The 14,834-nt window shown below is 30.8% G+C and overlaps 1 long non-coding RNA gene across 1 annotated transcript in view; it reads left to right on the forward strand.

Annotated features, from left to right (window-relative positions):
* Nucleotides 1-14,834, forward strand: part of LOC107516476 — a 42,988-nt gene that overhangs the window by 26,993 nt on the left and 1,161 nt on the right. The window lies entirely within an intron of this gene.

Raw genomic sequence — 14,834 nt, forward strand, 5'->3', positions numbered from 1 at the left:
GTTGCTCAAATTGTTACAAATTTGGCTATTGGGAACATAACAAAATACCATAGATTGGGTGGTTAAACAACTGAAATCAATTTTCCTCAATTCTAGAGGATAAAGGTCCAATATCAAAGCATAAGCAGGTTTGACTTCTCCTAAGACCTCTCTCTTGTCTTGCAGATGGCTATTTTCTCACTGTGTCCTCATACGTCCTTTTCTCTGTGCATGCATATCCCTTGTGTGGCTCTCTCCTCATAAGGACACTAGTCCTAGGGCTCCGCCCTTATGATCTCATTTAACCTTAACTACCTCCTGAAAGATCCTATCTCCTAATACAGTTAATTGGGGGTTAGAACTTTGGCATATGACTTTGATGCACTTATTTGTCTTCAAGTATCTTTGATTAGCAGTCCAAGTTACTCCTAGCCTCTTCTACACTGGCAATCAGCTTCTGCTAAGGCTGTGTTGCTTCCTTGATTCCTCATTCTGCCTTCTCTCTCTGCTTCTCTGTAGTATGAAATGGCCATGTGATGCTCTCACACTTTCCACTCTCTTCAGACATTCTTATTGCAAGCAGTCATTGTTTGAACCCTTCAGCCCAGATGATTATAGGGAGATTTCATCATATAAAAGATTGATTTCCTCTCAGAAACCTTTCTTAATTTGGTACAAATTCCATTGGATTTGGCAGCTCTCAGTCTCAGTTTGTGGTTTCGTTAGTTTTATTGCAGATGGAGTTTTGTCCTCTGGTTTCCACTCTATTGTTTTTAGTTGGTTTCAAGCAGAGTGGGGCAAAATGTCTTTATTTGGCCATTATCTTTATTTACACATAAACTAGTTTATTCATTGTTATTAATATTAAGGAAGTTCTAAAGAGAGAATTGTGGATATTAGTGGAGATTATATACTGTTAAATTAAATTTTTTTATCTAAATATTTATTTGTATTACATATAATAACAATTAAAATAAGAGCTACTGACATTTATTGAACTTTTACTCTATGCCAGATGTTGTGCTAAGTATCCATAAAGAAAGCCTAATTTATTCTTATAACCACTCTAAAACAGAGATGACAGTATTAAATTTTACAAATGGAAATACTTGTTTAAGACTTCACAAGTGATACATGTTAGAGTTGAATATTAAATCTACTTACCTAAATTACATATCCTCAACCACTATGTTATAGAGATTATCCTTGGAAGAAAAGTAACAAAAACAAAGAAATAAAAAGAAACAATAATAACAACAAAACATACTTCAATATTTTATAATACTGTTTACTGATTATTCTATTTCTAATAACATCACTATAACAAATGTTAACTCATCTTATAAATGTATTCATAAAATAAAACAAACACATACCTCAATATTTTATAGTCGCTATAATTTTTCTCTTACGAAAGCAACATATTAGCTCTATCGTGAATAGTCTATTTTTTTTCATAGTTATTTACTTCTTTATACACCAATCTATACAGGAAATGAAACTCTGGCACTGGTTGCTATACACTAATATAGCCAATACAGACTGACGCAGTTTGCTCTCCATGCCCAAATATCTATTAACATGGAGAAAATCTGGATTATCTGGTACTGAATGTGCAAAAATGGGTTTAGCTTTCTGTGCTGGATGATTGAATGCATCCTTGGATCAGCCTATCAAGGTTTAATTGAACTACAAATCCAATGATAATTGGAGTAGAACTCCAGTCCAAAACAGGACACAAATATTCCAAGCTTTAGCTAATGAACAGAGGCACATGGAACCTTTTACTTATATTCATGACATCTTTTGACTAGTATCTAAAAAATGTGACATTGCAGCAAGTAAAGGGAATAATTACGTAACAATAATTATTCAGTAGCCACTTTGTGCTTAATAAATGAGATTAGAAAAGTTAAATGTAGTAATAAAATATTTTAAAATAACTTAAGTCCTTATCTGTATTTTAGGTTCATCAAGCCTATATATTTCTTCATACAATACTAAAGCATTATTAATACACAGTAGTAGTTAAATACATATTTTATTTGTATGTATAAATGGTTGGTCTTAGGAGGAAGTAGATTAGTAGATGAGGTATAATAGGTTCTATTCATTATAAAAGTTATAATAGTTGATAAAAAATTTGTCTGCTGAATAAGAGGATGTATACTAGTTACTACTGCAGTTTCTTCTACTGTCAACATTTTTATCTGGTATTTGAATGAAGTCATTGGTTTAGAATTGCCAAAATTTGTTAAGCCATTTACAAATTTACTTGACATTGTCACCTTGACAAATTTAAAAGCAATGAGTTTGCATCTGAAATATTTTTGAAAGTGTTATTACTTTAAAAATTAACAAATTTATAAATAAAAACACACAAAATTAAAGATTAAAGCTATTGAGTAAATCAAAATAACAAAATTATAGAGATGAAATGATTCATGGTTGCTAGAAGTTAGAGATGAGAGAAAAGATGGAGAAGGCTGTGACTACAAAGAGTAGCAAGAAGGATATTTCTGTGGTGATGTAATTGTTTTGTATCTTAAATGTGGTGATAGTTTTGGGAATCCACACATGTAATACACATGCTACAAATGGCACATGAAATAAAATATAATAAAATATCACAGAAACATTGCATCACTGTCAATTTTCTGGTGTTGATATTGTTCTATTGTTACATAACATGTAATCATTGGGAGAAACTGGGTAAACGATATATAGGCCATCTATCTAGATTATTTTTGCAAATTATTGTGAATTTATAACTATTTCAAAGTAAAAGTATAAAAAATAATTGAGCACAGTTAATATTGACTTGTATAATAGTCCTGTTTTTTCTCACCACTTACATTTAAATGTTTTCTATGATTTTAGTTTGAATGATGCTATTTGCAAGCTGTACATATTTGGGCTTTTGACAAGCAGTTGCAGGTGGCATATCAACTCATCAAATGCATAGTGTACTCTTGTTTTTAAGTGATGAACACATGGCATCCAATCTGATATTTTTCTTTGGAGGGCAGAATTTCTTAAGTGTTTTGGTCGAAACACTGTTGTGACATTTGCTCGTTTTTACCTTTATTGCAAATAGGGTTTTATATATTTGAATAGTACAATAAAAAATGTAAAATGCTGAAGTTGTCTTGATTTTATAGTTTCTCTGTGATGTCAAGAATACTTTGAAACAACATATCAATATTTTGTTATTGACAATTTCTTTTTCGTGTTCCTATATATTACATAGGTTATGGTATAGATCTTTTTCATAACACATAAACAATACCAAAAGACACACTGCTAGCATCTTAGTATATACGTATAAAAGTGGATGAGAAAGATATTACAATTCTTTGGCCCTCCCTATCTCTGTCAATGAGAAGAATTATACACAGGCAAATAACCATCTCATTATTTCCATTTGTATTTCCTTAAAAACTAGTGAAATTGAACATTTTATCATTTATGTCTACTTCTGTTTCCTATTTCTGAATTATCTCTTTATAGTGATTTGCCTTTTTTCTACTTAAATAATATCCTTTTCTTAATTGATATGAGGAGCTGCTTCTGGGCTTTTGTTGTATATGTTTCAAATATTCCTCCTTAGTGTATCTTTGATGGAAAGAGAAAAAAAAGTGTGTTCAAGGAGTTGAAAAAAAAGCAAGCAACCAAGCCTGTAACGGCTGAGGCACGGAGACTGAAGGGGAACAGGACCAAAAAAAGATCAGAATTATAGAAACACATAGGATGTGTAAAGGATTTTATTTTTTTATTCTAAAGTAATAAGAAGCCATTGAAATTTTTTATTTGGGGTGTGGGAGGATGAAGTATGGAGATGATCATGGTGTTGTAATTAAGTTTTGTTATAAAAATTCCTTTAAAACAATCTATCAAAACTCTTAGCAAAGAGAATGTACTATGGTAAGTATTTAACAAAAATCTGAGTTCATTGTTAATATGAATATGATGATTACTCAACATTTGCGTCAGAAGGAAACTGAAGTCTTAGGAAGCTAAATAATTATTCCAGTGCCATAACTATAAAGAACAGCAAATAGCTGTTTCTAGGCTAAATCTCATTCTCATTCTGACACCAAGATTGTGAGTGTGTCTGCAGAGAGCAATTTGTGAACTGACAACACAAATCTGACCTGGGAAGTGATCCTGTTGCAGACCAAAACATTAGGAGTATTAACAACAAAAATTTAATCATACATTGGGTCACTCATGAAAGTCATACCAGGTGCATGTGATTAATGTATTAGAGGCTAAAAGATGGTTAAAGTAGCATTTACACAGTATAGTTTTAGGAAACAATATTATCTTCATTATGGAGTTAGTCTGCCATGATTTACAAGTGCAATTTTTCAAAACTAAGTAATCTATAAGCTTCATGTTCACAAACACACACATACACTCTGTGGGACCTCAATAAATACTAACTGACTGACTGACAGATAAACACCTCCATAAACAGATAAACACTTCTAAGTGAACTGTAGTCATATATTTAAAGAGACAATATCAGACCTACATTTATAAACTAGAGATTAAATATATGAGAAACATAGCAAAAATGCAATAGTGAAAATATCTTTCTAAATTGTCAGTTCCTTGAACAACAAATGAAGATGAAGTCCAGCAATTATTAAAGTTTTATAAAGTAAATTTACTCTACAAAATGTGTGCTCTTCCAGGATTGTAAACAAATCTGTTTTTGTAACTTTAAAACTTTACTCTGCCTATCAATTAATTTGTAAATAATGGGAACAGTGATCTTGTGCGATGGTTTTTGAGAAGTATGTGAAGAGGCAACTGAGACAAAACTAAAGACCAACAAGTGAACATTTGATTATGCCCTATCTTCTCAGTTTTCATTATGCTCAAGTCTCATTAAATATTTTTATTAAAATCAATGAACATATCCCTAATAATTTAATTGCAATGTAGCAACACTTCGACTAACAATTTTGAGTCCAATATTACTACTTTTATGAAATTAGACAAGATTGAACCTTTCTGAGCTTAATATATTTCCATCACACTAATGGAAATTACACAATTTTTTTACAAAATGTTTTTTAAGATATGTATAATATTTGGCATAGTGCTAGGCATTTAATAGGCATTAAATCAGTCTCATTAGAAAATATTATTTGTTAATTAATAATGATAGTGACAATTTGCCCAGTAACAAAGTTTCATTTAGCATAATCTCTCTTGATAATGGGACTGTAATGGGGAGTTCTGGTTGTGGCAGCTGAACTTACAGAATGAGACAGAGTAGCCTCTGGAGGAAAAGATAGGTCAGGCTGAAAGGAGTGTCCTGCTCTCTGGGTTAACACTGGCTGGATGTTTGAAATGTGTAAGTTACTCTGGCCAGACTTGAAGGAGAAAGTGAAGACATCAAAACTGCCATGAGCTCACTTTGAGGAGAGGATAAAAGGAGTAAATAAACTTACGGAAGAGTTAATAGACAATCAAAATTGTGAAATGAGGACATAATCCAGTCTATTATATTGAAGGTCAAAAAAGAATTTTGTATCTGTTGTTATTTGTTTGATTTAAGAATTTGGAAGTCTCGTTCTTTCAAGTTATGGTGCATACAAATTTCAGCCATGCCTAAGACTAAAAAAAAATTTTCAATGGTCACAATCACTTCAAATACTACTTCATTTGCTTCAGAGGTTAGAGATTCTTTGTAAGAAGAACTATAAAAATACATGACATATTTTAAAGGTTGATCCAAATAGTACAACTTGTGAATACCATATTAATAAAGCACTAATGAATACTATTAATGGGGTAGGAGGCGACTCATAATGTCTAAAATTATGCTCTTTCTATACTCATTTTATTACTTCTACTCTTTCACTAGAAATGGGGCGAAAGTTGAATGGAGATTACAGACCTGCTTTGCTAGGCATTAAATTTGTCTTCTAAAACTACTCCCAAAATTCTCTTCTTAGAGTTCTTAATAATAATTAAGTTCTTAATAATTCTTAAAAAGCAATTTTAGACAAAACTTAGTTGAGAAAATTAATGTTTAGAGAAAAAAGTAACAGATCTAATATTAAATAATAAGAGGTGGAATTTGAAAGAAGAATGTTTAAAATTCAGAAAGACATATCATGTTTCTGATTGAAGAAAATAATATTACAAGGTTATAAAACAATCCTAATATATATACTTTTAATAAAATGGCAATCAGAATTCTATGGTATCTTGTTTTAGCTTATAAAAACAATTAAAAATATATATGGTAATACAAGAGTTTAAGAATTGCCAAAAATTTTTGAGAAAGAATATTAAGGAAGAACTTCCCCTATTAGTTAATAAAATTTATAAAGCTGCAAACAGAACAATATGGCAATAGCATAAGAATAGGTAAAAGATAAATAAATAAAAATAATTGTTCTTGTTATAGTTAAACTACTAACTAAAACTATACACAAAAATAGATTCCTTAAGGACTACGTACCTCTATCTATTTTTCTCTATATATCTATTCTTAATCCTGTTCCTATCCCTATCGCTACTCCTACCCCACTCATTTCACTATTCCTCTATGTCTATCTCTCTCCACCTATCTATCCATCATCCATCTCTCTCTCTCTCTCCATCCTCCATCTATTGAATTATCATTTACCTGTTTGTCTACCAACCTATCTACCTACCTACCTACCTACCTACCTATTTATTTATTACCTATCTAATCTAACATCTCATCTGAGATAACACAGAAGATATATTAGAAAAGACTAAGAGGTTTGGTTACAGAGGATATTTTAAATGTCTTCAGAGAAAATATATCAACAACAGAATTAAAAGACAAACAATATAATTAAAAATGTTTCCAACATATGCTAATGGGTAATGACTAATACACAAGAGCTTATACTAATGAATAAGAAATAAACTAAGCAGTACAATGATAAAATGTATAAAGAAAATAAATAAGCAAATCAAAATCTGTATGGATCATTACCTGTGCAATGATATCTGTTATTAAGATGTTAGAACCTCTGTCAAAAATTAAGCAGTCAAAATTCTACCAACTTTATTCCTCACAATTTTCTTTTAGTTTCTTCTCTTAACCCATGACCAAAGAATTCAATAAGCTATATAATTTGTCCTTCCTTAGAATTCTTCCTTCTCCAAAATTTCTAGACTTCCTGGTTAAAATTCCAATTTGATTAGAGCTACTAATATCAGCTAAAAATCAATTTTAAAAAATACACACTAAGGTGAGAGAAGGCTAATACATTCTAAGGAACTGCATTTGCACAAGTAAAAGACACAAATATTATTGATCATTTTTGTATATTGAAGAGGCAAAAAGATTATATTTATTGGTTATACAAGAGTCTGGAGAGAGTACCTTTAAAATTAGAATTAAAATTCAGGGATAACTATCTTCCAAAGAGGTTAACCTTCACCTGCAGAGATATAGCATAAATACAAAATATACTTGTTAGTCTTTAAAAAATATGCAAATATTATTAGAGATGACTCAAACCCAGAGAGATGTGTGTTACACATTGGTTTGACTTCAAACTGTGACCCAAAAGAAAAACTTTATCATAGAGATACCTGATATTGCAGATGATAATAAAGTTGGAAGAATAGTAAATAATAAAGAACTATGCAGCCAGATGCAGAAGTTGGATTATTTAAGTAACTGGGCTAAAAGATGGCAAATGCCAGAAATCGATGCAGATAAATGTAGAGTATTGAATCTTGAGAAGAAAGTTGATATTTGCAAAAGTAAGACAAGATAAAACCAAACCAAACCAAACAAAAACAAAAACAAAAACCACTGTAGCATATTGCCAGAACAGATTGGGAGTTAAGAATTCTCCAAAGTGAGCAATACATTGTATAGCTCTCTAATGACGAAAGCAAAAAAGAAAATCAACGATGTTTATTCCTCAGAAATACAATGTAAATCACAAGAAAGAGGGAAGGTTTTCAAAAGCTATATCTGTAGAGTACACTGCTGATATTGTTAGGAGATCTATGGATGGAAAAGTACAAGTGTCAGACACACATCATAGACAATTTTAATGACATCAAAAATTAGATTTTAACTATCATTTTTGTCAAAATATTTTTATGAATTTTTCAGATACAGTAAACTACATACTTTGAATTTGAATATCCATCAATAACTTTGTTGTTAAAAAAAATTGTCACCAATCTTCTAACCCAGTACATCCCTCTCAAATGTTTTTTGAATGATGTACAAACCTTTTCTCCTTTAGAAAATCATTATATTAAAAATAATTCTGTTAATAAATGCTGATTTCTTAGAACTTCCCTAACTTCTTCTTCTCTCCTTTCCCTCTTTTTCTCTTTTTTTTTCCAATAGCAGTTGATAGGGAAAAAAAATAATCCGCCCCCCCCCAACTTTCTATTGCTGCTATCTTTTGCTATCTGTAGGCCCTAGAGTATTAATTAAATTCATTGGTATCTTTTCCATAATGAACATACAGTTAACACTTTGGTGATTGCAAAATAACCTGTAATAATATTAATAATTATTGTGTGTTGGGGATTGTTAAGTGCTTTCTTTCTTACTTTTATCAAATTTTGTGATCTAAACCCTATAATTAATTCATTTGCAAAGAAATTGAGGCTCAGAGAGAGCTTAAGATCATAAAGCTAGTAAGAGGTCAAGATGAGTTTCCTAAAGGCAGAGGTGTCTGGATCTGGAATATTGTTTACCTGTCACTGTATCACTCTATAGGTCCTGGAACCAATACTTTTAGCTCTTGTGGAGACATCATATTCATAGTTTCCAAACAATTCAAGGCATTCAGAAATAACATTTTGCTCTGGAGTCTTATGACAAGGGAAGAAGTAAGTGTGTTAAGTCCTGTGAGAGAGACAATATTTCGTTTCTCTCTCATTCTTTTCATTTCCTTATACTTATTTATAAACTTGAACAAAAACATATGCACTATTTAGTAAACAACTTGGCTTTGTAAAGAATATGTGCAGCCTGCTGGCTTCAATAGATTTTTCCAGACTATAATATCATCATTCAAGCTTATTTACATTTTTCTATTTCATGGGTAAATGTGACCAAATTAAAATTCAGCCTTCATCTTTATCTCCTAGTTGAGACTATGGCAAGTACACCTTCAGGTTTTATTCACCAGAAAAGGCACATCCAACCTCATTTCAGGAGTCATCTGAGCAGCTATCAAAGATACACTACCATGAGAAGGAGAAGTAAAAAATGAGTGTCAAATTACTAAAGACATCATATAATAATTAAAGGAGTCCTGGGTAGAATGCCAGAGAGGGTGTAGAGGGAGCCAAAATGATTGTGAAATTTTGTATCTGTGGATGTCACTATCCTAGAAACTGATCCCTTAATTAGAATCTTCTTTTATTTTGTCTAAGATCAAGACACAAAACCTCATTGCAATCACGCTGCCTTGAAACTGAGTTGCTTAGAACAAAAAGATTTGTCCCAGAAAAAGCAAATCAGAGTTATAACAGTCCAGATACATAAATATGTATATAGACTATCATTTTCTTGTAACAAATGGTAAAAAGATATGTGGGTGACAGTAAGAGAGTCATTGGAAGGCCTGCTTTATCACCTACCCCTGGCTATGTTTCCCAAACAGCATTCTCACCATTCCTAGACCCTGGGCCATCATTAGTCCTTGCACATGGAAGCAATGAAGGTGTCTCTTAAAGTAAATCATTTGAGGATTTTTATAATCTCAAATAAAATTTTCTAATATTTTTTTCTAAGTTTTCCAGGTTTAAGGTTTTAATCTTTTATTATTTATTGTGCAGCAGTTCTGAAGGGCATGGTGAGAAGTCCTGGTTAAATAGTTAGATGGCAAAATCTGAGCTGTAGAATGCTCTGTTAAAAACTAATGCGTTCTTTCTTTTTCTTATTATCACTATTCTCTCTTCTGGTGCTTTAAAATTAATAGCATGTGGGTTTATACACCTTTGGCTGTTGATCAGCAAAATTTCTAATAAATATATTTCAGGAATTGCAGGGAAAGGAAGTCTGCATATAAATTTTCTCTTTAACCACTAGAAAGAACATAGGCATCCATTTCCACTGAACATATTTTCTAGTGTTTTTTATGATATCAAGATAAAGAAAATTACATATCAACAAACAAAACAAAGTCTATTTCAAACAGCTTTGAAAATTAAGAAAAGATGATAATAGGTAAATGCTATGGAATAAAGGTAAACATTTTACTTTATTCCTAATGAGGATTCGATAAAACAACAAATCACTGCAAACAATTTTTTGTAGCATTAAATGAGAATAAATTCAATAAGGAGAAAGGTACATTCTCTGACTTCTTTCTGAAAGTCTTAAGTCTCTGTATTTATTTCTGGTATTAAGTAGAATTGATTTGTGTCTTCCTGTTAAGTCTTAGATATGGACTTGCTTAGAAAGTTATGAAATCTGAAAGGGTCTGATCCTTGCCTAATGAGGGAAAAATAGAAAGCAACACACTGGGAATAAGTACAAAGTATGAATTCAGAATGTGAAGTCATAATAATATTGATTATTGAATTATTATTCTTGTATATTTATGCATTTGTGAGTCCAACATACATAGGAATGAAAGCAGGAAGGCAAGATGAAGGAAAGCAGGCAAGAATGAGGGAAAGCAGGTAGAAAGAGATGAAGGGTGGAAAAATGAGGGAGAAAAAAAGAAGGAAGACAAATGATTACTGGTGAGTGTGTGAGGAGAACCGAATCAAATATAAAAGTACTTTCATTCTTATGCTGCTTTTTAAGCACAATTCTCGCTGTATTTTTTTCTTAGCATTTACAACAAAATGTTAAATTTATTCTTTCAAGATAAGCATCATCTTTCCTTTTCTTAGACTATGATTTTGAAAAGACTTTATTATAATTTTGGATTATGTATGCCATTTGGACCTTCAATTTATTTGTGGCAGCAAGCGCTGATGAGTGTACTGCTTGTCCTATAATTGCTATCTTCCAGATAGCATTTTGTTCCATTATGATTTCCTAGAACATTTTATTCTCTAAAAGAGGTGGCACAGACTGATTCTTCATTTTAAGGACGTTCTTTTAACTTCCTCAGGTTTTAAAATATTTAAAATTATCTTTTGAATAATAAAGAGGGGGGAAGAATGATCAGAACAGAGACACATTTTTAAATTTGTATTAAATATTTCTACTTTTATTTTGTAAATGAAAATACATTATGGAATGTAGCCTGACACAGACAACTCAAGATATGCATTAATAATATAAATATGTATACTTGAAACTATAAAATTTTGTTAACCAATGTCACCCCCAATAAATTTAATTAAAAATAAATAAAATAAATGATTCAACACAATTTAATGTAAAAAATAATATAAATATATAGATGAAAATAAATTCCGTTGCAGAAACATAAGGCGATTGTGAGTGTTTTTTTATAAATTTTTTACCTTATGCAGATTTCATCAGCAGCAGTGGTAATGCTGATTGTTAAATGAAGAATATTTCAGTTCAAGTGTTGCTGTTTTTTTTTTTTTTAAAAAATAAGAATAATGACTTTAAATGTTTTATAAATGTTATGTTGTTGCTTGCAAGCCATCTTTGTGATTTTTGAAAATATGCAATGAGTGTTTAGGAGAATATGCATTTTTAAAGTATTTAAGTTATTTAAATTCTTATTAACATTGTATCAAGGCCCATGTGAAAATATAAGAATCTACTATAGAAATAAATGTTTGCAATGTATATGCACTTATAAAATATGATCTGAGATGACATACAGAGTTCCAGATGGTTATAAATAAAGTTAGAGAGGTCAAAAAACATATTCTTCAACAAAATGTGGTTGATGAAAAAAATTATAACAGGAACATATGACAAGGCACTATGATTTAGATTTAAATATAGCTCTGGGCTTCCAGATTGCCAAGTCAAATAAGGGTACATTTCTCATTATATGACAAAAGAAAACATACCAAATCTTCTGACAAGAAGAGATAGGTATCACTATGCAAACAATATGGTAAATAATTCTGCTAAAAGAAGCCAATTCTCAAGACACAGGTTAGTGATGGGCTCTATCTCTATGTAAGTATGTGTGTATATATATATATGTATGTATATATATATAGAAGTATATATATATATATATATATATATATATATATATATATATATATATATATATATAAAGTTCCTAGATATTTTTGGAAAGGGGAAGGAATATTATAGCTTCTGATGACCATTAATTTTTCACATCCATTTACAAGCTTCTTATATAACACTTGTACACAGCAGGGGGAGCGGTACTTTTTCTGCACTTGTAGTTCCCTGCCTGATATGCTCTTCTTCTCTGCTACATTTAAATAATTCCTACTCTTCTTGAAGCCTTATTACAAACTTCATCCATGAATGGAAGATTTCTCTAAATATCTACGTTTTCTCATAGTACCTCAGTATGGTACTTTTCACTGTGTGCTATTGTAGTTGAGTTACTTCTCCCCACTAGACTATAAACTTCCTGAAAGCATGCAATATCTTAATATCTTAATATTTTATTCCTGGAACCCAATGTGGTCTTCGACATCTAGTAGATGCTCAATAAATCTCGGTAGATGGATAGATGGATGAATGAGTGAATTTAAGGTTGTATTGGGGAGTCTCGTCATCAATGAATAGGTTTGGAGTGAGAAAGTTGAATGAAAAGAAGTGAAAAAGAGAAAAAGACAGCATTATATATGGAGAGCTCAAATTCTACCAGCATGGATATTAATTCTTATGAGTGGAATTTGGTGAGGGATAAAATAAGGTTTTGTTTAATTAATCACATTTCCAAAGCTCAAACTGTTGTGTACTTGAGGACTGAAGAAGAAAAACAGAAAATCTTGATAGACTTTTATTCTATAAAATGGAATTTCAGGCATTCATTTTTAATATTGTCTTTATCATAGCTGCTTTTAAGAAAAATGATTTATATTTAGCAGGAACTGCTATTAATTAGTATTCACGGGCATAGCCTTTCTTTCTGTTTGTTCTGATGTTCCAAAATTGCAAGGAAAAATGCCTGCCATTTAATTATATTAAATCAGATATGTGAACAACAGAATTCTGGCGTCAAGGACTGTATTAACAAATTGTGCCAATTAGAAACACACAGCAAGTATCATGCACTTTCCATTTGCATTAGGGGCTTTTAAATCATATAGTGGCATAGTAACAAATACAGCTAGCATGGTATGACTGTCACATTTTCCACACATTCATTTTTAGCTACTTTGCCTTTTAAAGAAAACATACAGTATGCTGTAGGCCTACACATAAAATGCTTCCCAAAATATAAGAGATAATTATATGCTTAAGGATTAATATGCAAACACTCTTCTTCAGATATTTGTGAACACTTATTTTCCCACATGGGAAGCTAGCCAAGAAGGAAAGACATACTGCACTTTGGGAAGTCATCCATTTTTAATAAATGAGGCAGTACCCTATCAAATACTACAAAAATAAAGTTATCAGATTTCTTGTGATCAAAATGAACAACCAAAATTAAAATGAAATTCTAAAATGACAATATCCATCACATAGTGCCTCATTAAAAAGAAATCCTTTGAAGAAACAAAATCTGCTATAAGAATAAATGTTGTCAGTCATCAAGAAACATTCAATTTTAATTGATTCTTAAGATATATATATATCTTTCTTCCTAAATATATATTTAAAATGATAATTATTATGGTTTGATTAAAATCTACCACCTAGTTAGCTGTTTATTAGTTCCAGTTGTTCTTTAAGTCCTTTTATTATTTTTTGACTTAATTGGACTTTTTTATAATTCCATGCTATCACCTCTGCTGACTTAATATTTATATATTAGTAAAAATTAGTGGTTTTCCTGGGAAATCTAATATATACATGAGTTTATACATTTGTGTGCATGTATATGTGTGTGTATGTAGATACATCTAAGTTTATGTTCAAATGATATTATACCACCTCATATGTAGGAAAGGCTTAATAACAGTGTATTCCTGATTTCTACCTCTGATTCTTTGTTGTTCTGAATCATATATTTTTAACTTATAAATATGCCATAAACACAGAATACACTGATATTACCTCTAGAATCAAATAGTCAGTTACCTTTAGAGTAGGTAAAATGAAAAAAAAAAAACCCTATAAATTTAATTTACCTTAATTTATTCCTTTTCAAAGGCTCTTCATATCTTGTGTAAATCTAAATTTCTGATATTCTTTATGCCTGAAGAACTTTCTTGAACACTTTTATTTTTTCAAGATAGCCTGGTAGCAATAAATTTATTTTTTTGTTTGTTTGAGAGAAAAAATATCTCTCCTTAACTTTTGGATGATATTTTATTGGGTATAGAATTCTAGATTGACAGTCTTTCTTTTTCTTCTAGTACTTGAAAGATACCTTTGTACTGTATGCTTTTTGCATGGTTTCTGATGAAAAGTCTTCTGTAATTCTTATCATTGTTTTTAGGTAATATCTTTTCCAAGATTACAAGATTTTCTCTTTGTCTTTAATTTTTAGCAATTCAAATATGATATGCATAAGTATCTCTCGCCTCCCTCTCCTCCCCATGCTTTTCTAAGCTTCTTAATTGTGTGCTTTGGTGACTTTTCTTAATTTTGAAAAATTCTCAGCCATTTATGTTTCAAGTAAGACTTTGGCCCCATTTACTCTCTTCTCCATCTAGGATTCTAATTATTCATATGTTAGACTGTTTCATATTGTTCCTTAATTCATATATGCTCTGTCTTTTTTCACTTATTTTTTCTTTGTATTTCGGACTGGGTAATATTTATTGACTTAGCT

The sequence above is a fragment of the Rousettus aegyptiacus genome, unplaced genomic scaffold, assembly GCF_014176215.1.
Source record: "Rousettus aegyptiacus isolate mRouAeg1 unplaced genomic scaffold, mRouAeg1.p scaffold_m13_p_10, whole genome shotgun sequence".
Lineage (NCBI taxonomy): Eukaryota > Metazoa > Chordata > Mammalia > Chiroptera > Pteropodidae > Rousettus > Rousettus aegyptiacus.